The 27,457-nt window shown below is 35.6% G+C and overlaps 1 protein-coding gene and 1 pseudogene across 10 annotated transcripts in view; one reads left to right on the top strand and one right to left on the bottom strand.

Annotated features, from left to right (window-relative positions):
- The window catches only part of STX17 (syntaxin 17), a 133,259-nt gene that overhangs the window by 39,083 nt on the left and 66,719 nt on the right, over window positions 1–27,457 (top strand). The window lies entirely within an intron of this gene.
- LOC107649481 (phosphoglycerate mutase 1-like) lies at window positions 917–27,326 on the bottom strand (annotated as a pseudogene).

Below are 27,457 nucleotides of genomic sequence, written 5' to 3'. Positions count from 1 at the left end.
TCCAAGACTGAGTCTAAAGCCTCTCTGCTTGAGAGCCCTTTAAATATTTGAAGCTATTCTTGTCTTCCCTGAGCCTTCTCTTTTCAGGGTCAAGAATATTTTATTAATTACAATGCCCTTCATATAATATAGATTCAAAGCATTTCACTGTCCTATTTGCTCTCCTGCTTATCAGCATCATTTCTTGTTTTTTTTAATTGCACATTACTCCTTTTTTATAATGAACAATAACAAAAAAGGGTGGGTGGGCAGTGTTAGTACTTATGCTAAAACTGATGAGGACCCTGGTGGCAGGTCTGTGTGGCTGGAAGGCAATGGGATACAGAGACACATTTTGATAAGACTTAGGGGCATTCCACTGCCACCAAACAGATATGGGGCTATAAAATTCACAGTGGGATGTACTCAGCCACCCTTTGAAATTAAAAACTCCTCTGCACTCTGGTGCAGCTTCAGTTCTCTGATGATTACCATGTGGGACAGTTAAATTTTTTAAAAATCACTAAAAACATCCAGTCTAGAAAGGGCTCTTGTGAAAGCAAATACAAGTTAACATTAGCACATAATCTCAACCTCCCAGATCCATTTTTCTTGGGTTAGGGAGGAAAAATTATCAATATTTAGATTTTCATTATTTGTTAAATGACAGCTTACTGCAACAGCCCCTGAGAGGGCTGTTCTACTGGCATGGCTGGCTCATAGGAATAACTAGAACAACTGTTTCTTTCAACTCTCCATATTGGTCACTTCTTACCATGTCCCCATCCCTAACCCCCAACCAGGTCCTTAGTGTGCCAACCCCCCCAGCATGCATTTTGACTAATGTGGTTGAGGGGAGGGTCCACAAGAGAGAAAGGAATTGGTCTGAAATAATAAGGAAATGAGAAAAGGAACCACAGTCCTCCACCTCCAGCTGTATATTGATCCCTAAGGCAATGGTCAGTGTATGGAGCAGGCAGGGGAGAGATGTGGTGTGGACAATGAAAAGGGAAGGACTGGCTACTGCTGGCATGTGCTAGTAGTCTGCTTTTCACTTCTTGGCCTTGCCTTGGGCTGCCACAGCCTCCATGGCTTTGTGCACAGTCTCTTCATCCCCAAGGAACTGCATGGATTTGAAAGGTTTAAGATTCTTGTCCAAATCATACACGATAGGAATGCCAGTAGGCAGGTTCAGCTCCATTATTGCTTCTTCAGACAGACCCTCAAGATGTTTGACAATCCCTTTCAAGATGTTTGACAATCCCTTGAAGCCTATTGCCATGGGCTGCGATCAGAACACATTTTCCTTCCTTGATCTGGGGGACAATTTCCTCATTCCAGAAGGGTAGAGCCCAGGCAATGGTGTCTTTCAGGCTCTCACAGGAGGGCAACTGATCTGGGTAAGATCTGCATAGTGCTGGTCCTTGTTGATGTTGCTGTAGAAGGGGGTTGTTGGCCTCCATCGGAGGTGGTGGGATATCATAGGATCATCACCAGATCTTGACCTGGGTCTCACTGTGCTTAGCAACCATCTCTGCTTTGTTGAGGCCTGTCAGACCTCCATAATGCCACTCATTGAGGTGCCAGGTCCTCACAACAGGCAACCATATTTGGTCAATGTCATCTAGTACTATCCAAAGAGTACGAATTGCTCTCTTCTGGACAGAGGTGAAGTAGATATCAAATTCATAGCCAGCATCTCACAGTGCTTGGCCACCACGCTGGGCCTCTTGGTGCCCCGCAGGGCTCAGATTCATGTTGTACCAGCTGCTGGAGTGGTTCTCCAGGTTCCAAGCGCTCTCTCCATGGCAGATTAGCACAAGCTTGTAGGCAGCCACGGAGGGCAGAGGTTGGTCACAGCAAGTACAGAAGACAACGAGGATGGGACAGGCAAGTACATCAGCATCCTTTCTAAAATGTGGTATCCAAACCTGAAATAGTCCAGATGTGGCCTGACCAGGTCAGAATACAGAGATATCATTTCTTTGTTCCTGCAAGCTATGCCTCTCAGCACAGGCTGAGATTGCATTAACTTTGGGGACTTTTTTTTAGTCATCCTGTTGCTTCTTATTGAATTCACAATCCACTAAACCTCTCCAGATTTTTTTTAGACAAAATGTGAACTAACCATACCCCCTCACCTTGTACTTATGAAGTTTTTTATTTTCATCCAAATATGACTTCAGATTTATTATCCCATTGAAAACCTCATCTTCTACAGGAAGACTCTCCTGATCCCTTTAATGCTAAATCCTGTTACTCTGTTGGTTATATCCTATATCTAGTTTATCCTGTATATATTTTGTTTGTACATAGTTGTTTTCAAGTTGCCTCCCCATTACACTGTTAAACACTTACCTTCTGTCCTAGAATAAATTCTAAATATTAGTTGTCAGATGGAAGAGCTTGTGAGGGCTAAACAATTGGAGGTAAGTGACATGCCCAGAGTCACACAACTAAGAAATGTCTGGGGCTAGATTTGAACCCAAGACCTTCTGTCTCTAGACTTGACTTTATATCCATTGAACCATCTTGTTACTACACTGTGGGACTTTGAGAACAGTCACTGTTTTTTGCCTTTATTTAATCCCAAGCACTTAACATAGGGACCAGGATGCACTAGGTGCTTAATGCATGCAAATTGACTAACTTTTATTTCTTCCTTTGTAATCTTAAATACGTTATGTTACCTCTCTGGGCTTCAGTTTTCCCATCTGTAAAATGGGAGGGTTATAGTTAATGACCTTCAAAGACCCTTCTAGTTCAAAAATCTTCTAAGCATATGATCCTATAAAATCTAATTATTCCCTGTCATAGCCGTTCTCTACTCATATCCCAGGATTGTTGTGAGAAAAGTGCTTTGCAGTCCTTAAAAAGCTTATAAATGTGAGTTGCCATTGCTTTTATTGTTAACTTATTACACTATTGAATTCATTTGCAGCATCCATGCCATATGATGGGTGAGAGAACTTGGAGGGTCTCTGGAGAACTAAAGAGGCAGGTTTAGAAAGTAGATTCTGTGGAGGATCAGTGGAATAGACTTGGGGTAAGTGACCTCAGCAAGACAGTCTATGATAAGTCCAAAGATCCTAGCTTTTGGGACCAAAACCCACTATTTGAAAAAAAAATCTGATGGGAAAATTGAAAGACAGTATGGGAGAGATTAGGTTTGGATCAACATCTCACACCCTACACCAAGATAAACTCAGAATACGAAAATGACTTCAATATAAAGATGGAAACTATAAACAAATTAGGTGAACACAGAATAATATACCTGTCAGATCTTTGGGAAAGGAAAGACTTTAAAACCAAGCCAGAGCTAGAAAAAAATCACAAAATGTGAAATCAGTAATTTTGATTACATCAAATTAAAAAGGTTTTGTACAAACAAAACCAATGCAACCAAAATTAGAAGGGAAGCAACAAATTGGGAAACAATCTTCATAACAAAAACCTCTGACAAAGGCCTAATTACTCAAATTTATAAAGAGCTAAACCAGTTGTACAAAAAATCAAGCTATTCTCCAATTGATAAATGGGCAAGGGACATGAATAGGCAATTTTCAGTAAAAGAAATCAAAACTATTAATAAGCACATGAAAAAGTGTTCTAAATCTCTTATAGTCAGAGAGATGCAAATCAAAACAACTCTGAGGTATCATCTCACATCCAGCAGATTGGCTAACATGACAGCAATGGAAAGTAATGAATGCTGAAGGGGATGTGGCAAAGTCGGGACATTAATGTATTGCTGGTGGAGTTGTGAATTAATCCAACCATTCTGGAGGGCAGTTTGGAATTATGCCCAAAGGGCGCTAAAAGATTGTCTGCCCTTTGATCCAGCCATAGCACTGCTGGGGTTTGTGCCCCAAAGAGATAATAAGGAAAAATATGTTTACAAGAATATTCATAGCTGTGCTCTTTGTGGTGGCAAAAAAATTGGAAAATGAGGGGATGCCATTCAATTGGGGAATGGCTGAACAAATTGTGGTATATGTTGGTAATGGAATACTATTGTGCTCAAAGGAATAATAAAGTGGAGGAATTCCATGGGAACTGGAATGACCTCCAGGAATTGATGCAGAGCAAAAGGAGCAGAAGCAGTAGAACATTGTACACAGAGACTGATACACTGTGGTACAATTGAATGTAATGGACTTCTCCATTAGTGGAAATGCAGTGATCCTGAACAAATTGGAGGGATCAAGAGAAAAAATACTATCCACATTCAGAGGAAAAACTGTGGGAGCAGAAAAACAGAAGAGAAACAGCTGCTTGAATACATGGGTCAAGGGGATATGGCTGGGGATGTAGACTCTAAATGAACATCCTCATGCAAACTTCAACAACATGGAAACAGATTCTGATCAAGGACACATGTAATACCCAATGAAATTACACATCAGGTGCGGGAAGGGTGACGGGAGGTGAGGGAGGGAAATAATGTAACTCTTGTAACCAAGGAATAATGTTCTAAATTGGTTAAATAAATTAAAAAAAAGAAAGAAAGTAGATCCTGTGGTAAATGATGCTCAGCAACAAACATTAAATTGAGAATCAGGAGACCATAGTTCTAGTCCTGGTGATTCTGCAACTGGCTAGTCTTGTGGTTTAGTTTATATCACTTCAGGCAGTAAATCACTTTGCAAGCATCTATTAATATTTACTATATACAAGACACTATGCTAAGCTCTGGGAAGGGAAGAAGGGAACTTTTTTTTATTAAATGTCTCCTATGCTATACAAATATTATTTCATTATCTCTGAGATTACAAAGAAAGTCAGAAATAGTGCCTGCTCTCAAGGAGCTCAAATTCTAATGGGGGAAACCCCATGGAAATGATTCTGTTCATATAAGATAGAGAGTAGATAGAAGGTAATCTTAAAGAGAAGACACTAAGAATAGGTGACTAGGAGAGGCCTCCTCAGGAAAGTGGAATTTGAGCTGAATTTTGAAGCCAGTGAAAAGGGTACAGAGTTGGGAGATGGAATATGTTGTGCTAAGAACATCATTAAACCTGGTATTCCTTGGTTGTAGAATATGTGAATTATTGTAAAATATATGAAGATAAAAAGCTAAGACAGGTTGTCAAAGGTGGCTTTAAATGACAGATTTTATATTTGATTCTAGAGGTAATGGGGAGCCATTGGAGTTATGGAAGGAAAGGGGTGAGATATATTCAGACTGAACTTTAGCAAAATCACTTTGAGAAAATTGGACTAAAGTGGGAAGACACTTGAGGCATAGAGACCAAACAGAAAGCTATTGCAATAGTCTAAACCTGAGGTGATAAGAATAACTTGGACCAAGATAGGTTGAGAGAAGAAATGTATACAAGAGATGTATGATTATGAAAGTACAATCAACAGGACCTAGCAACATATTGGATATATAGAGTGCATTTGAGAATGGAGTCAGGGATGACAAATGTTTCAAACCTGAGTGACTGGGAAAATGGTGGTGCCCTTAATAGTAATAGGGAAGCTTGGAAGGTGAAGAAAATTTTAGGGTAAAAGGTAAGTTCTGCTTTATACATGTTGAGTTTCAGGGAGGGGAAAAGGCAGTAGTTGATATAGGCCTAATGCTCAAAAGAAAGGATATAATTGGATAATATGGATTTGGGAATTCTTTGCATAGAGATTATAATTGAATTTGTGGGAACTGATGAGACTACAAAGCAAGGTAGTAGAGGGGGAAGAGAAGAGGAGCTAGGATAGAACCTTTAAGGAAACAAACACCTATGGAGGAAGAGTCACATTAAGTCAGGAAAACCAGGAGAGAACATGTTCCTAAAACCTGAATAGGAGAAAGGTATCCAGAAGTGGGTCATCAGCAGTGTCAAAGACTTTAGAAAGGTCAAGAAGGACGAAGATTAAGAAAAGGCCATTAGACTTGGCAATTATAACATCATTTGTTGGCCTTGGAGACATTTTTAGTCTCTGTTGGAGGTCAGTTTTCCCCTTTGTAAAATGAAGGGATTGGATAAAAGGCAGCAAAGTTTAGTGGAAAGACAACTAACTTTAGGGTTGGAGGACCTGGGTTCATACTTAAATTCATACTTATTATGTGACTTTAGTCAAGTCACTTAAATTCCCTCAGCCTCAGTTTTTCTACATCTAAAATAAGATTGGCAGAAGTTCTTTTCAGGTTTTAATAGTCTATAAATTTTCTCCTTTAGGTAGGAGAAGCAGAATTGTGACTTAATATTGGCTAGTAAGAAGGGTTTACATAGAGTTTTATGTTATTTTCAGGCCCTCTTAAGCATATAATAGAAAATGGCTTTAAGCAGTTGCAGAAGTTATATCAATAGAATAATTTATTGACTTTTAGGCTTATTATCAAGTAAAATAGGTTTCTCATAAGATTATTAAAGTTCCTTCTATTTTGTGGCTTAAACATGGTTCATCTTTATGATAGGAAGATATATTAGATTTATCTAGTCCTCTATTCAAAATACTTTTAACCTATCTTTTAAATTTCCCTATTTAGAAACTGAGAAAACTTGTAACATTCCTCAAGCTGTATATTTTATACTTGAACATTTGTTAAGCACCCACAGTGAACAAGATACTATGTAGAATATAAAATGAATGTTAAACATTTAGTGGAGAATCATGATTATAAAAATTTTTGTTTACCTCCAAAAGCAAGAATTGTCTGGTTTTAAAAGGGCATCATCACGTGGCCTATTTATAACTTGGCAGGCAGTCTACTTTAGGGTTGTCTTTGAAGGATAAAAAATGTCTCATGATTTAGTACAAAACATTGAGAGTTTGGAATTCTATTCTTGACTGTGTTGAAGAAGGCTCATAATCTCTTTGTGACTCATTTGCTCCATCTTAACAATTGACTCAAATAGTACTAGAGTATTATGAAGACTAATTAATGTATGTAATGCCACCTGAAATTCACTGATCTTCACTGATCACAAGCACTATGTAAATAATAATAATAAAACCTTTTTGTTTTCTATAAAATCATCTATAAATCCCTATAGATTGATTTTTCTACAAGGGAACTACATCTTAATGGTCATGGAGCTAGTTGTGAGGTATAGAGAATATAAGATCTTACTGTATTGTTTATTGGTATAAGATAGCATTTGATATAGTGTAGTTGAATGCAACCCTGACAACTCTTATTAGACAAAGTGTCTCTTACCATTGCATCAGAATCATAAAAGATTATATGACAGACACAATTACAGAAGTAACTTTGTTCAGTGATCTCCTGAATTTTGATCCCAAATGAGGCATTTGCCAAAAATGGCTGAGTGTTGTGACAGATCTTGTGTATGATCCAAAATGATTCCCTATTGGTAACAAAGTTCTTTAAATATTACTATTTACAAATGACATTATACTACTAAACTTGATTTGCTTTATTTTTTTAACATTCCTTTTTAAAAAAATTTCCCTCCTTCTTGTCCCCTCCCCATCCATTGAAAAAGAAACTAATGTATTGTTTATACATGTAAAGTCAAGTAAAATGTTTCCATATTAGCCATGTTGCAAAAACAAACCAAACAAAAAGGAAGAAACCTAAGAAAAGTGAAAAACATTATGCTTCAATCTGCACTCAGAATTCACTAGTTCTCTCTTATGAGATGGATTGCACTTTTCACCATGAGTCCTTGGAATTGTCTTGGATCATTGTCCTGATCAGACTTTCACAGTTCATCACAATATTGCTATTACTGTGTATATTATTTTGGTTCCACTTACTTCAGTTTGCATCAGTTTGTATAACTCTTTCCAGTTTTTCTGAAATCACTCTGATCACTTCTTGCAGCACAATAATATTCCATCAAAGTCAACTACAACTTTTTCAGTTATTTCCCAAATGGTGGGCATCTCCTCAGTTTCCAATTCTTTGCCACCACAAAAAGAACTATTCTAAATATTTTATACATATATGTTCTTTTCTCCTTTCTTTGATCTCTTTGAGATATAGGCCTAGTATCAGTTTTGCTGAGTCAGAGTATGCACAATTTTATAGTCCTTTTGGCAGAGTTCCAAATTGTTCTCCAGAATGATTAGACCAGTTCACAACTCCACCAATAGTACACTAGGGTCCCAGTTTTTCCACATTCCCATAAGCATTTATCATTTTCTCTTTTTGTCATTTTATCTAATCTTACAGGTACAAGGTGATATCTCAGAGTTGTTTTAATTTGAATTCTCTAGTCAATAGTGATTTATAACATCTTTTCATGTGACTAGTGATAGCTTTGATTTTTCCTTCAGAAAACTGCCTGCTCCTCTCTTTGACCATTTGGGAATTATTTGTATATAAGTTTGGCTTATTTCCTTATATATTTGAGAAATGAGACTTTTATGAGAGAAACTTGATTTGAAATTTTTTCCCAGTTTCCTGTTTTTCCTCTAATTTTGTCTTCATTAGTTTGATTTGTGCAACAACTTTTTAGTTTCATTTATCTACAACTGTATCCATTTTACTTCCTATGATCCTCTTCACCTCTTGTTTTGTTATAAATTAACAAGCAAAATTTTCCATGCTCCCCTAATTCATTTGTGTATTACCTTTTATGTCCAAATTATTTATCCATTTTGACCTTATTTGGAATATGGTATTAGATATTTGTCTATGCCTATTTTTTTGCCAAATTACTTTACAGTTTTCCCAACAATTTTTGTCAAATGATGAGTTCTTCCTCCAAAAGCTTGAACCTTTAGATTTACCAAACATTAGATTACTATGGTAATTTATTATTATGTATTGCACACTTAATATATTCTACCAGATTGTTTTAGTGATTAATGCTTTATAATATAGTTAGAAATCTAGTACTGTAAGACCACCTTCTTTCACATTATTTTTTCATTTATTTCCTTGATATTCTTGACCTTGTATTGTTTTTCCAGATGAATTTTATTATTCTTACTACCTTTATAAGATAATGGCATAGCTGCATTAATTTAGGTAGAATTTTTATTATATTGACTCTGCCTAACCATAAGTAATTGATATTTGGATTCATCTTTATTTGTGTGAAAGATGTTTTATAATTGTGTTTATATAGTATCTGGGTTTGTCTTCACAGATAGACTCCCAAGTGTTTTATATTACCTATAGTTCATTTAAGTGATTTTTTTCTATATCTTGCTTCTGGGCTTTATTGGTAATATATAAAAATGCTGGTGGTTTATTTTTGATATCCTACAACTTTGCTACAGTTATTATTTTAGCTAGTTTTTTTCATTGATCATTGATGATACCAGCATATCTTCTACAGTAATTCTTATATTATCTCTCATGGATATATTTTCTAGGTCAATTGTTTTTTCCTATGAGATATTTCACATTTTCTTCTATTTTTTAAAATCATTTTGACTTTGTGTTTATTGTTTCTTTATGTCTTATGGAATCATTAGCTTCCACTTACCCAATTCTAATTTTTTAGGAAGATTTAAAGAATTCTTCTCATCATTAGATTTTTGCCTTGTGTCAAGGAAGTTTATCCCTTCCCCCTCCTGAGGAGTTTACCTATCTATCAAACATTCCTGACATAGCAGAGTTGTGCCAGGGGTTGCATCAGTGTACATTCTGTACATCAATAAAAGTTAAGGTTTGGGAGAGAATGGGGGGAGAAGCAAGAAGAGGAGGAAAAGGAAGAAAGAAATAAGGAGGCAAAGCAGGCAGGTAAGGGGGGAAGAAATGAGGAAGAGACTGGCAGGCTAGACACAATGCTGTCAGGTTACTTATAGGAACTTTGTTTACCCTCCCAATATACTTTATAAAATATATATCTGGGTAAAAATATTATTTTTATTCTTACAGCCTCTTTTACCATTTGCCTAATTTTATTTTTAATATGTTATTTTCTTCAGTATTTTTGTGCCTCCTTTATTAAGCTGTTGAATCTCTCTTCATAATTTTCTTGCATTACTATGATTTCTTTTCCCAATTTTTCCTCTACTACTCTTACTTGATTTTTTAAAATAATTTTTTTTAACTCTTCTAGGAATTCTTATAGGTCTCATCTCTAATTAATATTGTTTTTCTTGGAAGTTTTGCTTGTAACTCTTTTGACATTGTTGTCTTCTGAGTGTGTATATTGATCCTCCCTGTAATCATGCTAACTTTTTAGGTCAGATTCTTGTTTTGTTGTTTCGCTTTCTAGCCTATTTCTTGACTTTAAACTTTTTATTAAAGTTTGATTCTGTAGGAGTTGGGGCCAGTGTCCAAGCCACTGGCGTACTTTTCCTCATCTGATTGGTGAGGGTAAGAAGTAATGTTAAAAATTAAAATCTAAATAATAAAAATATTATATTTTAGGAAGTTTGTTAAATGATCATTAGAAATTAAGGAATAAAGAGGATATAAAATAAAAACCACTTGCCCATGGCTGATTAGTCATTTCAAAATCTCCACCTTACCACCATCACCACTGGCTGCATGCCAAAAGAGGAGTCAGAGCCTCAACGCCCACTCACTTTATCCTCTATCTACAGGAAGTACGTAATGACAGGAAGTCAGTGGGCTCTCAGAAATGTAGTTCTTTTTTTAGGATAACAGATTTTCAATTATACATTCCCCCCTGAGACTTGCAGAAGACTAGTCTCTCCAGTGGGTCTTACAAACATACCAACTTTGAAATTACAATAATTTGAGGATAAGAGGAAAAGAGAACAAAACCAATGATTGCTAGGCGCATTGACAAAAAGGCAGTTGGGGGAAATCCCCTTTGGCATAAGCATATACATACATAGTTCAAATCACCACATCCCAAAGTTCACTCTGGATCTTCTGGTGCAGCATGTTGTCTGTATAGGTCTCTTCATTGTGCCTTCTCCAAACATTTCACTTTCTGGATTCGGAGAGGTAGCATGTTTCTTAAAAATATTACTCTCAAAAAGAATTTAAACTCTGTAATTTAGAATAATTATACATTCCCTCCTGAAGAGGGTGTTGAAAAATACAGGGATTACTTAGGAATGCATGGCTGAGTTATGAGGTATATGAATCAATTGGCAAGAGAAATAAAAAACATTAAAATATTCAAATAAAAGAGAAAAGATAATTTCTGGATGAAATATAGACTATCAGTCTTAAGTGTAAAAAAATCTAAGTAAAGGAAAATAAAGCTATAACAGGTCCTTGAATCAGGGCCCAATTTAATAATTTCTAACAGTCCCTTGTATTAGGGTACAATTAAAGTAATTTCTATCCCACAAGTCTATAGGACAAAATGCAATAATATTTCATTTATCCATTTGCAGCCAAGGAAGTTGCCACACTATGAAAGACAGAATAGGGACTAGATTATAAAAGCCAGGTAGGAGCCAAATCTGAGATACTTGGTAGAATGTGGGGCAAGAAAGACCTGCCTTTGACATATGTCAAAACAGCTACAACCTCGAATCCCAAACAAATTCAAATCTATAGGAACCACCTGCAGTTCTTCCTATATAATTTACCTGTGGATGGTAACCTGAGAAGGAGAAAGGAGACTGGAGGAAAATAGGTGAATAGAAAAGAGAAATAGAGGGAGAAATACCGGAATAAAGACTCAGAGACAACAAGTTAAAACATGTGGGGAGTCATGATCTCCGTGAATACTTCCCATGGGCAAGGGTGCCAGAGAATTAATGGGAAATATGAGGAACAAGAAAACACGTGGGGACTAAGAACTCCTTAATGCTTCCCATGGGCAAGAGTGCCAGAGAATTAATGGGAAGCATGGGGGTGACAGTGTCGCGAGAAATGAGAGGTCAGGAGGAAGAAAATAGGCTTGGGCTTCAAGAACATCTTGCAAAAGAGGTAGAAGGATTAACAGCAGAATCCAGAGATGTAAGAGAAGAATTCGCACTTGTTCCCCAGCTTTTATTGGAGATTTTAGGAATGTGGAGAGGGAGGTAATCAATGAATACGTAACATGGTATAGGTTTTAACATTGGTTGGATTGACAATGATGAAATCAAAGAGGTGGAGATTAACCTGACATGTGCCTAGGAAAGGAATGTGCTCTGAGAAGGTGTGAGTTAGGACCCTGTGGCCGCTCAGGAATTCTCTTGCCCTTTAGACTATAACTTTGTCTATACAATGATCAGTAAATAATCTGACCATGAGTGTGGTAAATTAATACACAGGATACAATATCAATACATCAATCATACTTCCAAGATGCTAACATGCCTGGTATGCTACAAAATCCTCTTGTGTTGGCTCAAAATTTCATCAATCCCATTGGAATTGGTTGGTCTCTTTGACCTTGCCCTGAATTGGCACTATACAGTTTAGCATTGTGATTCTTTGGCATTGTGCAATGGCTCTTTTTGTATTCTCTTATCCTGGAATCATACACAATCATTAATCAAAGTCCCATAAATCTTTTTAAACAATCAGTGGCATAGTTTTTATAGTCTAAAGCTTTTTGGATATGCATTGACATTATAGCAAATATATTTTAAACTTATGTTACTGCAAAATCAAAAAAGTTAAAGAAAATCTTAATACTGGTGATGTGCTTCAAATACAAAAATGAGAGAAAAAATTAAAAAACTGAGATAGTATATTGCACATGCAAGCAAAAATAATAAATGAGTTTTAAAAATCAAAAATATATGACTTATATTATTGACACATTGTGTCAGTTAAGGAAAGGTAGAATACAAAGGTTTCTCACCAGAAATGAGATCCATTTCCTCTTCAAACTTGGCCATGATCCACTGTGAGTATAAGCAAATGATTTTCACAAAGTACTATAGATGGTTAGTAGTCCTAAATTAAGTAGAAAGGGACTGGGCTATTGGATTTGAGAAATCACATACTTCTTTCAGATCTTAGGTGGCCCAATGCTGCAAACGCCCAACTTGATGTTAGTATCATCATGATGATGCTATATGGTCACAAGCCATGAAACACAAAAACCTCAAAAAATTTTAAATTTCATAAGTAATTCAAGGGAAAATGGAAGGACATGTGATGGTTGTCATCAGACTCCAGAATATTATATAATAAAAACAAAGATAATCAAGGAGTCAAAATATGATGAATAGTCATGTAGCAAGAATGACAAATAACAAGAGAATAGCCACAGTGGTATATTGGTATCTTTAGGTACCAAAAAAGATCTAGGAATAGGATTCTAGTACATTGGATATATGCTATATGAAGTATTTGTGAAAAAATGTACAAATTTTAGATTAAACAGAGAAGTTTTGATCTTTGCTTTTTAAACCCTTACCTTCCATCTCATAATCAATACTGGATATTGGCTCCAAGGCAGAAGAGCAGTAAGGGCTAGGCAAGTGTCTGAGAACAGATTTTAACCCAAGACCTCCCATCTCTGGGCCTGGCTCTCAATTCACTAAGCCACCCAGGAATTTTGAGCTTCACTTGTAGTAAGGGAGTACCCACAAAGATGAAATCATAGACTAATTAAAACACTAAAGCATGAAAGTAAAAACTTACTATTTCTGTTACTACATTTAATAAATCACAAAGACATGACAAAGCTTAATGAGATAATATATATGGAGTATTTTAAACTCCATAAAAGAAAGATCCTATAAAAGTACAAAAATTTTATATTTATTCTTCTTGGAATTTTTTTATTGTCAGGGAGAAAAAGCAGTGTTTGTACTAAGGAACAACTAGCATGAAAGAGAGAGAGAGACACATTGGCTCTAAAGAAGGCATTGTGATTACCTCTACTGTGACAAAATCAGGGGAATCTTTGAAATCATTGCTAATAAAATTTAGTCACTAGGGAAATGAACCTGAACTAAAGAAAGGAAAATTGCCAGGTCATCCTAGACTCTGCTTTAGCCTCTCTGCCATAAACAGCTACTCCAAGCTCCTAGAGAGCTCCAATAGAATTGCTTCTGGCTTTCAATACCAAGTTGCCAAATTCTGCCTGCCTATCCCTACTAGGAAGTAAAAGATTAAAGGAGAGGGCTCTTGAATCATAGTATTCCTTTTGTGCCACTTGCTTGGATATGCTCACTAGTATTGGATACCACGAAGGAGGCCAGCTCCTTCATTTTGGGTGTGTATCCTTAGATTTGTTCATTAGCTTACTTTTAGACTTTGTTTCCCTTCAGTTTGATTTTAATATATCGGTTTCATCTGCAGCTTGTTCATTCAAACTCTGCCACAATAAGAAATGACCAAAGGACTTTAACCTTCCTATTCAGTGGATAGCCCAGAACAGAATTTGCACTTTCTTCTTCTACTTATGGTATTCCAACCCTTCTCTATTAGTATTTTAGTTTTGAACTTGCTAGTTTGGATTGGTATTTGACAGATTTGTGTCATGAAGTAAAAAGTCTGGAAAATATCAGTTTATACTATAAGATGATCCAAAATGTTTAATATATTCCATATACCTCTAATTTACAAATCCAATTTGATTTTTACTCACTTTTTAATGTCATAAAGATAGTTCGCTAATGACTTTTACTATTGCTTTATCATGGCATGAAGATAACCCTAGGTCAGTGTTGGCAAAACTTTTAGAGACAGAGTGCCAGGCCCTACCCCCCAGACCAAGTGCCATGCTGCCCCCCCAAGATGGCATGCCATGCCCCTCCCCCACATTGAGTGTCGGATGTGCTCTGCCCCCAACGTTACCCCACACAGGGGGAGGTAGGAAGGACTCCCATTTGGCTACTGGACAGAGGGGTGGATGAAGTAAAGAATGTCCTCAGAGAGTGTAGAGAAGGGGAGGGAAGTGGCCCAAGTTCTCCACTCCCCTCCAGCTCTGCTGCCTGTGAATCACCCACTTTACCCCCATGCACTTCCATTAGGCTGCTGGGCATAGGGGTGGGGCATATGAAAAAATGTTATCAGGCACAATGAAGAGGGGAAAGGGAGCTGATCTGCCCAACTCCCTCTGCCTTTCTAGTAATAAATTTGGGGGCAGGGAGGGCCGGAGGCGGGGGAGGTGAAGATGACCAAGTGCCCACAGAAAGTGCTCTGTGTGTCATCTTTGGCACTCATGCCATAGGTTTGCCATCTCTCCCCTAAGTCCCTAAAGCCTATGTGAATACTGCATAATTGTTAGTAGATCCTGCTAAACTGAAAAGGCTTTGGATATAAACTTATTTGTAGATTTTGTTTCTTTTTAAGTCTGAGGATTAATCTAGCAAAAGTTAAAGATGCTTTTTTACCAGAAAACTAGTCAATATATGGTGTTTTGTTGTTGTTGTTGTTGTTGGAGGTTTTTTTCTGTTTGTTTTTGGGTTTATTTTGTTTTTGGCTAGAACAATTCATTTACTAAAATGTAGAGGGGTTATGATCTGTTGAAGAAATACCTAAACCTATTAAATCACAGATCTCTTGAAATATTAAAATAAGATATAAATAACTTAGAGTTGATAACATAAATACTATTAGCAATAAGACTGGCAATAAATCAGATGCTTTCAATGGAAATCTTCTGAATAGCATTTAAGTAAACATAGACAAATGAAGTAAATGAAGTAAAAATGCATCATAGAATTTTAGACCTGGAAAAGTACCTTAGCCTAAGTTCATCTGGTTTAAGCCCCTTCTTTATCAGATGAGGAAAGTCGTCCAATCTCTACATACACTGCATAAAGATGAAAATAACTTCAAGAGAGATCAAGACTAGGCTAAACCTTAACTCAAACTAGGTTTCTGTTCCATTTGGTTGTGCCAATTTATTTCTTTGTCTTTAGCTTTTATTTAATTTTAATTTGGGGGGAAATTTAGTTGGGGGGAAGGGAAACTTTATTTCTATTAAGGATCAAATATCCACAGATTAAAAGCAATTAAATGTTGCATTTAAGTAAAATATAATGAAATCCAAGAAATATTTATTAAATACTTACAATGTGAAAAGTATTATATCAGGTATTGGGAATACAGAGATGAAAATTAAATAGTCTCTGCCCTCAAGGGGAAATTCTTTTAGAGGAAAACAACATGTATACAGAAAAAGTAAATACAAATAAGTAAATAAAAAGTGATATAATTTTGTAGATTTTTGAGACTTGTTTTGCTTATTGAAATATAAAATAATTGATTAACCTATTTTTATAATTAAAACTAGAGACTATAAAAGAGGGAACTGAAGGAAGATGGGGTAAAAGGTTTAAGGAGAAAGAAAGACACATGAAAGAGCATGATATGAAGTGGCAAAGAGAGGAACAGATGTAGAAAATAGGAAAAGAGACCAAGAGGGAGAATACATTCTGAAGTTTTATTAGAAGATAAATTGCTTTCATTGCAATGGGCTTCGGTGGAAATTACTTGTTTTCACTGATGTTCTTTATTTTCCATAATGCTTTATTGATTCCACTCTAAGGAGAATGTCTACAACACAGCTTCCCAAAAAGGAAATTACTTTCCAGTTTGCCTCAGTGGTGAAAATGGTATTGGCCAACATGGTTTCACTAGATCCAAATGGTCAGAAGTACAAAGACTGATGAGCAGAGCTTCCTTGTTCACATCCAATTTATGTCCCCCACCCTCTCCTACTTTTACAGTTTATCATCCCATTTTATTAGTGGCTACTGACCAACTTCATTGCCAGCAGATATTTATTGAACATCTGTGCATAAGTACAATGACTTTCAGAACTGAATAGATGCTGCCAATGCAATAAAACTAACCTGAGATCCAGGTGGGATAATGCTAAAAGCTAGCCATTGGTAAACATCTGAGAATCAGAGACAAGAACAAGGTACAAAACAGCTAATGAGACACTTGAGCCAGCTGTCAGAATGGAAGTTAACATAACAAAAGATAAGGATTCAGTTATATAATTAAGCTTCCTTTATACTATAGGTCAGTGATGGTGAACCTATGACACAGGTGCCAAAGATGGCATGCAGAGGGTTCTCTGTGGGCATGCAGCACCCCCCCAAAAGTTCAAAGGCAGAGAGACTCAGTCTCCCCTCACCCTCTCCACTGATGAATTTTTTCACATCTCTTGCCCCTCTGCCCAGTAGCCCAATGAGAGTTCACAGAGGGTAACGTGAGCAGCTCACAGGCAACAGAGCTAGAAGGGGAGCAGAGTGCTTGATCACTCCCCCCCACCTTCACTTGCACTCAGGACATCTTTCACATGACCCACCCCTCTGCCCAGCAGTCCATTGGAGCACTTCCTACCTCCCTTGTGTGGGGTACAGAGGGGGGCATGGCACATGGTGCAGGGAAGGGGCAGCATAGCACTCTGTCTGGGGCTGGGCCTGCCACTCCTCTCTAAAATGTTTGCCATAACTGCTATAGGTCAACCTTGGATGAAATCCAGAAGGAAGAATCTGGGTTAGCAACAATGGAAGACACTGAGGGCAGCAACTTAAATAAGGAGGAAATAGGTTGTTTTAACTTCGAGCACTCACAAGATTGACCTAGGATCAACATATTACCAGAGGAGGACAACAAAGCTAGAATCACATTGCAACAGAATGAGGATTCATATATAAGCCAAGGTCAAAATACAAGTGTGTCAGATTCAGGTACCAAGGAAAAAGTAAAAAGGGGTTTAGGAGGAGACCTTTTATTTCAAAAACTACAAAGTGGAATTCACTGCTTTGGGAAAGATCAAGAGCAATCTACTAATCGTTTATCCCAGCTGACCATACTTTGCTTCAAAGACAACTGGTGGCACCTTGGATAGAGTACTGGACCTAGAATCAAGAAGATCCAAGTACAAAACTGGCCTCAGATACTTAGTAGCAGTGTGAACCTAAGCAAGTTAGCCTGTGTTTGCCATACTTTCCTCCATTATAAAATGGAAATAGCACCTATCTCATAAGATTATTGTGAGGACCAAATGAGATATTTGGATATGAGAGATAAAAGAGATAAAAGCTCTTACACAGTACCTTGCACATGAAATGCTTATTCCCTTCCTTAAGCTGGCTATATAAAGAAACATGAAATATGTCCCCTTACAGTGTAATTAGCTTATTAATTTCACTATGTCCTGAGTAATTCTATCAGGCCTAGCATTTTAATTTAGAGTTAGGCAAGTCCCTCTTCCACTTTATTGCCCTTATCCTTTTTTTGTGCAGTATACTTAAATGAAGATTTTCTGAAATTTTGAACTTTAAATTTTCTTAAATGATTAAATGATCTGTAAGTAGATCTCTACCAAATAAAATATTTTTTTTCTGTGTTACAAAACAATAATCTTTCACCCTTTTATGGATTGGAATCACTTTCAATTTCTGAGATCAGTTTCCAGGGAAGGAAAAGGAAGAATGCTAATAGTAAAATCCCTAAATTATGCAGGCAAGGTGATTACTTAAAGGCTTGTGGGCAGAGTTGTTGTTGGAGGTGCCAAACCCAAAGAAAATGAAGTTGAGCTTTGCAATTGATCACTTGATTACAAACACCCACCTAGAGCCCCTAAGCCATGTTCATTTCTGGTGTAAGTGGAATTATATCTTTTGTCTTATTTTGTTTTATATATGTATAGGTATATGTATATGCAGATATATGTATGGTTTTCTTTAAATATATTCATACCTATAATAATAGGAAGAAATAAAAATAAAGTTGTGAAATCCAGAAATTCAGATGTGACAGTTAGCTTTTTAAAATAACATTCAACATTTATATAGTACTTGAAGATTTTCAAAGTACTTTTGATACATTATCTCATTGGAGCCTTGTAATGAGATAGAAAATGTTATCTGCATTTTACAGATGAGGAAAATAAAGCATAAAAGAAGTTCAGTGATTTGCATATAACCATACAGTTAGAATGTATGTATGGCACGATTCTAACTCAGGTCTTTCTGACTCCAAGCCTAGAAATCATTTCAATACCTCACTGCCTACCCTTTGAGATGTTTAAAATTCTAATCCGAATAGGATTTCCCTTTAGATTTTCTTAGATGGGTTAACATTTGCTCTAAAAAATAATATCCAGAGAAACAAATGCCATAAACTTCTTTGATTTTGCATTTTAGTTTCCAGAGTATCTAAAATTCTCCCCAAAGGAATTTTTACCTAATGCCCCATTCATTCCTTCAGCACTTATTAGACATTTACTAAGCACAATGCACTTAGTTTTAGTAATACAAAGATCAAATTAGACATAATTCCAGACCCCAGAGAACTTATGGTCTACCAAAGATGAGATACTTATACTGGTAATCAAATATTTCCAAAGTTTAAACGTGTTCCTTCTACTGATAACATAGATAACATCTCTGTACTGCCACTCTCATAATTTCCTTCAATATAGAGTAAAACCTGTTTTATTCAGATTGACCCTGAAGAAGAAGTTCTGTGAAGAGACCAAGATAGATTGAATAGGAAAATTAGCTATTTAAATGAGTCTTAACTATTTCAGGGCTCTTTGATAGAGATTTTACTCATTCAGATAGGAAAAACTATTAGGGACCCCTGAGAGCCTGTACAGATAGATATAGATATATAGTTATTGCTCAGTTGTGTCCAACTCATCATTGACCCATGCACCATAGCATTCCAAGATTGCATGAGGTTTTCTTGGCAAGGATATTGGAATGGTTTGCCATTTACTTCTCCAGTGGGTTAAGGTAAACAAAAGTTAAGTGACTTGCCCAAAGTCCCATGCTTATAAGTTCTGAGGTCAGATTTGAACTCAGGTCTTCCTGACTCAAGGCCCAGAGCTCTGTCCATTGAGCCATCTAATTATCATACGTGTGTATATGTATGTACACACATAGATTTATTTTGGTAATTATTTCCCAATTACATGTAAAATTTTTTTAACATTAAAAAAATTTCTAAGTTTCAGATTCCCTTCTTGCCTCTCCCTCATACCTTAAGAAGGCAAGCAATATGATACAAATTAGACATGTGAAATCATGTAAAATATATTTCCAAATTATCCATGTTGCAAAAGAAAATAAATGAAAAAAAATAATAAAAGTTTAAAACTTTTTGAAAAATATATACCTCAAGTTTCCCTTAGAGTTCATCAGTTTTCTCTCAGGATGTGGCTAGCATGTGTAATGGCTAAAATTTAGGGGAAACGGGGAGACTGAGGCAGGTAGAAATTAGTTTCTCTCTGCAAGGAGTATTATATTTTTTAGAGGTTTATTAAAGGCTAAAGATGAAAGAATATACAAGTAAAAAACATGTGCCTAGGCCAGAGGCCTAGACAAAATAACCTCACATCATGCAAGAGATGAGCCTGCTCCAAAACGGAAGTCCAAAAAAAGCCAAGAGAGCCCTCAAAAGCCTTTGAATCAGCTTAAATACCTTCTCGATCTCGGCCCAGGTGAGATTACAAGGCATTCTGGGGAAGTGGAGCAAAGGCTCATGGGGATTGTAGTCCTGTATTCAAGTCTATTTTTTACACGTTTCATCGTAAGTCCTTCGGAATTGTCTTGGATCACTGTCTTGAACAAAGTATTGCTAAGAATATAGCTCTTTCACAATCATTATAGTATTGCTGTTACTATGTACAATATTCCTCTGGCTCAGCTCATTTTACTTTACATCAGTTCATAAAAGTCTTCCCAGGCTTTTCTGAAACCATCCTGCTCTTTATTTCTTGTTCAGCCTTTCTCTAATTGATGGACATCTCAATCTCCAAATATTTGCCATCACAGAAAGAACTACTATAATTATTTTCATACAAATAAGTCCTTTTTTCTTTTCCTTTTATCTCTTTGGGATACAGACCATGTATTGGTAATCCTGTGTCTAAAAGTATGCATAATAATTTGCATGAAGGCTCTTTCTTTGAATTTTAAATATGTAAAGTGAGGAGATAATCCCATTTCTCCTACTCATTTGAATTCTTACATTTGGTGGCAAAGACTTCTCCAAAGATTGAGTAATTCAGCTTCCCCACCAAGAAAGGAAAAGGAGAAAACTCATGCATAAGATTTTTATGTCCAAATGAGATTTATTAAAGAAAACTATTTGTAATGTTATGATGAAATGTTTAAGGGGAAGAAACAAGAGGTAAACATATATATATATATGTATACATATATATATATATATATATATTATTGAGTTTATTAATGGGGAAATGGGATAGGAATAAGGGTAACAAGGAGAAGGGAAATTTCTAAACCTTATCCCCAAAACTAATTTTCCCTAATAATTATCCTATTGGATAACTTCCTAAGCTAAATAAATTAAGCCCCACATAAATAATATCTCACAAAGTTGAGTCCAAGATAGGCCAAAGTCCAAAAGGAAAGATAACAGCTCCCAGCTAAGTAAATGAATCTTCCTTGTATTCTCCAGTCCAGCTCACCTGCAGTCTGACTGAAGTAGTCCCTCTCCACAGCTGATGTCTTCCAAGGACCAGTGGTATCTTTTATACTTGAAATTGTAGCTATTAGCTACACATACTTCTGCTCCAAAAGGAAAAACTGTTGTCACTTGGGACAAAACTCCTCCAATCTCCTTACTTGGAATCTTGAGCCAAGGTCCCATGTGATTCTGTGTCACATGTCTCTGTCAATCAAACTGCAGTCTTTCCTCTTCATTAATACAGTTCCATCTTTGCACAAAGCCTAAATCATGTTGAAAACACTATTTTGGTATTTGTGCAGAACCAAAAATACTTACCAATTACCTAAACTAAGATATCTACCCAAAATAATAATCTATATTCAACTATCTTAATCTAACTAATACTAACTTATTCTAGGGAATTTAACAAGGAAAAAGGAAAAGGAATTAATGAACAAGTACACATGTCAAACAGAAGCAAAAGCAAAACAAGCAAATAACATCAAAACAAAAGATGAACATAACTTCCACGCAAACATCAACTCAAAATACTACTCTTATCAGCTAATACAGAACCTTGTACTACTATTGTAATACATTAACATCAAACTTAGAGAAGAAAACATTTTTTGAAAATTACAATGAACATAACATTGCATAAGTTTTACACTGAAAATCAAACCAAACATTAAACTCACTTATGCAAATACATGTAACAACAGATATGTGAGGTATGTACATAATTTACACACACACACACACACACACATATATATATATATAGTACATACAATAGATATGTGTAAGCTATACATATGCACCTATATACTCTCCTGATACAGGAGAGAGACAAATCCAATCTTCACAATCCCCCTAATGATCATTGGGAGACTAGTCTCCCCATTGATCATTTAACATAATCATCTTGTATCCCTAAAAAACTTCTAACTACAGATGTATACAATATTTCACTTTCTAAATGGAAATTACAATGGTTAGAGATAAGAGGGAAATAGAAAAGAGAGAAAGCAAAACCAGTGTTTTGCTAGATGCATTGACAAAAAGCCAAATTAGGGGGTCCCATTTGGCATAAAAGTGTTCATTTACAATAAATGTTCAATCCCCTTCTGTTCAATTGATTGCACCCAAAAGTTCATTCTGAATCTTCTTGATGCAATGTAGGTTTCTGCAAGCATCTTTCTTCCAAGAGTCCATTCTCTGGATTCAAGGAGTTAGCAAACTTTTCCTAAAATTCTTCTTAAACAAAATTTTAAATTTTGGATTTTTTAAAATAAAAAGACAATACAATCCTCCCTGAAGAGGGTGTTCAACAACACCTGGATCAACTCAAAGTGGTTGATTTATGGGTGTATGAGTCAATTATCAAAAGAAAAAAAAAACCTAAAAAAAGAGGGAAAAATTAAGCTTTTGAGAGAAATAAAAAATTCAGAATTCAGAATCAAAATATCAAAAACTATGTATATAAAGTTTCTGAATTAAAAAAAATTCATAACAGGCCCTTGTTATTGGGGTCCAATTAAAGTAAATTTTTGTCCTACAAATCTGTAGGACAGAATAAAGTAATATTTCACTTACCCATTTAGAGCCAAGACTACAGGAAGTTGCCATACTATAAGAGAGAAAAAAGGACTAGATTTTTGTGTAAAAGGGGAACTGTCATTCCCTGGTCTGATCATCTCATCAGTTCTCAGGGATAGGGGAGCCAGACTAGAATTGTTAGGCACTTTCATAGAAAGTATTTTACAAGGAGTGTAGTTCAAGTCTTAACATATGTCAAGCACCGCAACCTCAAGTCTCACACTAGGTTCAAGTCCTTTCATATTGGAGTAGAAGTTCATCAATCCCACATGTATTGGTTTCCTTTTGACCTGAGTGCTCCTTTGGCACTTTTCATGTTAAATCTGTGCTTCTATGTCAGCGAATTCCAGAGGCTGTTCCCTACCTCACTTCCTGTGTCTCACAAAATCCAATGGTTGGCTCTAGCTTGGCTTAGGACAGCCCAGGTGGGCAGTTAGTTATTTCTGATTTGTCATTGACTAGCACATGCCCGTGTAGTGTGGGTGTGCACAATTTTTGGGTGCTAGACCAAGATGGAGACTTTTAAAATTCACAATGTAGATAAAGTCTATGCTCCTTTTTATTATCCCATTTCCTATAATCAGACACAATCATTAATCATAGTCCCATAACATTTATCAATAAATGGCAGGTTTGCATAGTCTAAAGCTTTTTGTGTATGCATTCTCATGCTAAGCAACTAGATATCTTAGCTCATTGCAAATTTCAAAAATAGTTAAAAGGAAATCTTTAAAATACAATTACATGTGCTTCAAATGCAAAAAATGAGAAAGAAAAAAATAAAATACTGTATGGTACAAATAAAGTGCAATAAAATAGTACAGATCTATCAATAGGGAAGTTTTATCATAATCAATAGTTAAATACAATCAATATAGTCAATTATTCATTATCAACAGAAGATATAATCAGTCACAGAGGTACTGGATTCAAAATATTCATTTCTTCTTTGCTACTATTTGGAGGGGAGACAAAACTGAAAAGGGTTAATATCAACAAAAACAATAGAGTCTAAGTGACACCACCTTCTACCCCACATGTAAGGGTAGTAGCACCCTGAGTATTTTTGGATGAGCTCCACTTAAGTTATACTGTTGTGGAGTTAGTTGATTTGAGTTATCATTTTCCTGATTTCTATTTCTATAATTTTGGTTTCTAAAATTGTGATTCCTACAGTCATCATAGTTATTTCTATCAGTTCTAAAGTTGTGACTTCTTTGATCATTATTATAGTCATTTCTATAGTTATTATTTCTAAAGTTGTGATTATTTCTTTTTTTCACGTAGCCAGTTCTTACAAACCATCATTACATGGACTCTTTTTCAACAGTAAAGGCATGGTATTGATTTATCTGTGGATTCCTGCAAAGGGCCTATGGTCTCTCCTTGATTTTTCAGTTTCTTTTTAACCTTTCAATTTCTTCCTATAAGTCTTCCACTGATTTACTGTTTTCCTCATGTCTTTTTGTATGGCCCTTATAAATGTAGACTGCTACTCTCCTCAATTTTTCAAGGTCCATAGAGTCCCAGTTCAGACAGTGTAATAAGGGGTTATTTGAATGGTAAATGATAACTAAAGATCAGAGCTGTTAATCTTCTTCCTTCCTCCCTTCTTCCCTCTCCTTCCTGATGATGGCTCAAATAGAATACTCTTTCTCTTCTCTAAATTAAATAAAGGGATTATTGGGAAGAAAGGAAAGATAAGAAATGTAAGGAAAGAGGGTTTGGGGCTTCCCTAATACTAGAATAAGTGTTAGGTTGGAGGATGGTGGAATACAGTTAAATTTGGGGAAATGGACTGATAGGCTTGGAAGTTCAGTCATTGTATCACAACAGAGCTATTATCAGAGAGAGCTGGACTTTTGTCCTTCTTTCATTCTGTCTCCAAGTCAAGAAACCCTTCTTCTTTCTGTCTTCAAGGCTAAAGACACAACAGACTTTCTGTCTCCAAAGCCAAAGACCTCAGACTTCAGTTGGTCTGATCTTTTCTTCCAACAATTTCTCCTGGTTACATTCCAAATCAGAATGTTCTCCTTTTGAATGACAGCTCAGCAGTCCCAGCTATTCCAGCCTTGTTGTAGGCTTTTCCAATTTCTCTCTTCCACAATCCCCCCTTTCCATCTTTCAAAAAAGATGCAATCAGTATCTTGTATTAATGGTACTTACCTTTTTGATATATATACATTTCTAACTATCTAATTCTTAACCCTGTACTATGTTAAATATTCCTCTACCCTCCCAAAACAACAAATCCTAATCTATCTTAGCTATTCTGTCTACCTAATTTTATGCTAAGTTTGGGTATAGGAAAATGGTTAGGTAATAGGGATTTTACATGAATATAGTTTAGAACATAATAACAAATCGTGTAACAATTTTAAACAATTTCAACAGTATTTTGAATATGTAACTGTCTTATCTCCTAATATCTATAAATTCAACTAAGTAAAAATTTATATTACGAACAATTGTTAACCTAAAATCATAATGTAATCTAACTTCTATACTTAAGTATATGTCTATCCCTACTTCCCTAAGACTGAACAAATTTTCTAAACTGCCCCTATTGTTAGTTATTAGAATATTAATAAATTATTCTAATGTAGTTAGTGTTTTAGTACATTATTATTTACATATGTACATAAGTTGTATCTATACAGATTTACATATGTACAAATATAGTACATTGTTCTGATTTCTGTGCAAACTCATGCAGATAAGAAATTTCTTTGCCTGTTTGAATTTTCCACAGAAATTTATATATGTGTGAATTTTGTGTTTTGCAATTATGCATATGTTTTATACTTACCCAGTCCATGAGATTTTTCCACATTGTATTTATGTGTAGCATATGTATGTATTTATGTGATGTTAACATGTATGTCACATTCTTACATAACTTCATGATCACAAGTCCAAAATTTCAAAGTTCTTCCGTGTGTTTTGATGTTGATTGTAGAAACTATGTGTCTTGGTCTCTTCATCTGTGCTGCATGCCACATTTCGTCTGTCATCACCTCTTGATTGAAGTCCTGTGTCCTTTAATATTCAGGAACATACCAGAACAGGAACATGCATGCATGTAAGGTTTTTACATGTGCATGTATGTAAGATTAAAATTTTTCATTGTGTATGGAAGTAAGATATTAATTCTTCATGAGTGCTTGTCAGTATTCATGAGTTGTTCTTCATGTGTGGAAGTAAGTTTTACATATGATCATCTTCATGAGTGGATGTATGCAGTATAAGTTATTAGATATATAATTATGAATTTGATATTCTCTTATCTTTTGATGTTTGAGTTTTTACAAGGGATTTATTGTTTGCTGTCTTGTAGATATATCTTGGAGATAGAATTTGGATATAATGTATTTTGTTTGGTCATGGAGTTATGTTTTCATGTTAAATAACTTTGTTACTTTGCTATTATTGTTGGCAGAGACTTTGTATGGATTATGTAGACTTTTATATGGAGGTAATTATTTTAAATGTCTGTTTTTCTTTTTTGTCTGATTTACAGTCTATGTTCCTATCTGGAGCTGTTACATTTACTTTAACAGAGCTTTTCTGTTTATTTTAGCATGTGCAATGCTCTCTTGTCTGTACTTTCTGTTTTGCCTTTAATATCTTTCAGTTATGTTTCTTTTCATAGCTTTCCATTTATAGGGACTGTCGTTGATTATTGTTGGACTATTTGTTTCAGATGTCATATTTATGTATCTTCATTGATGTCATGACCACATTGTTGATTTTTGTGAGATATCAGAAGCTATGAGATAATATCTTTATGATATACCCTTCCTCTCTTCCTTCCCTCGGTAGAGATTTGTTTTTAGGATGAATGTTAAGAGATATGGGTAATCTGTTTCAGTTCTCATCTATAAATTGATATTAAAGTGTTTGATAACAAATTCATCCAATGTGAATAGATGCTTCAATAGCATTCTAGGTGTTTCCCATCTTCCATTATTGTGTGTTTGTATTTGTCATAGTTATGAAGTTGGAGTTTGCTACTAAAAGCTTAGGAGTTTTTTTGTTGTGATTAAATTCCTTAGTTGTTCATTTGCCAGAATAATTTTCTTGTTTTTCTTTTTATACCTAAGGCTAGTCTTTATTCTCACAAGGTTTTCTGTTTTATGTTACCCTATGGAACTCAAACTAATCTTGGTTTCAATCTTATTGCATAGATGATATTTGTCATGTTTTTGAAGTTAGAGAATAGTTGTGAAATTGTATATCTATCTCCCTTCCAATTTGTTCTTTAATATGTTCTTTCCCGTTTATAATCAGTATCTGTATAAGCCATGTAATTTCATTTCTCTATGAAGTCTTCTTGATTATCAACTCCTAATCTAGCAAAGAGTTCCTCCAATGGTATACTTGTTCTGTGGTCAAAGATCTTGTCATCATCATCATATTCATAAGATTTTGATTGTTCTGGTTTCAGGTATTCAGTTTGGTCATTTGTGCCCCATACATCCACTTCTCCATCCACTTCCTCATAAAGCTTGTAAAATTCATAAGATTCTTGTTCTTGATCACTATTTTGGTCCATTATTATTACACTATCTGGTATTCCTTCTGACTCTGTTTCTGATTCTGGGTCATTGAATTCTGTAATCCTTATGCTATTCATTGGATTTTGTTCAGTGCCATGTAAAATTGTGTCAGATGTTGTTAACTCTG

This window comes from Monodelphis domestica, chromosome 7 (genome assembly GCF_027887165.1).
Source record: "Monodelphis domestica isolate mMonDom1 chromosome 7, mMonDom1.pri, whole genome shotgun sequence".
Taxonomy (NCBI): domain Eukaryota; kingdom Metazoa; phylum Chordata; class Mammalia; order Didelphimorphia; family Didelphidae; genus Monodelphis; species Monodelphis domestica.
Note: the sequence above shows the minus strand (reverse complement) of the source record. Positions and strands in the feature narration are given on the sequence as shown.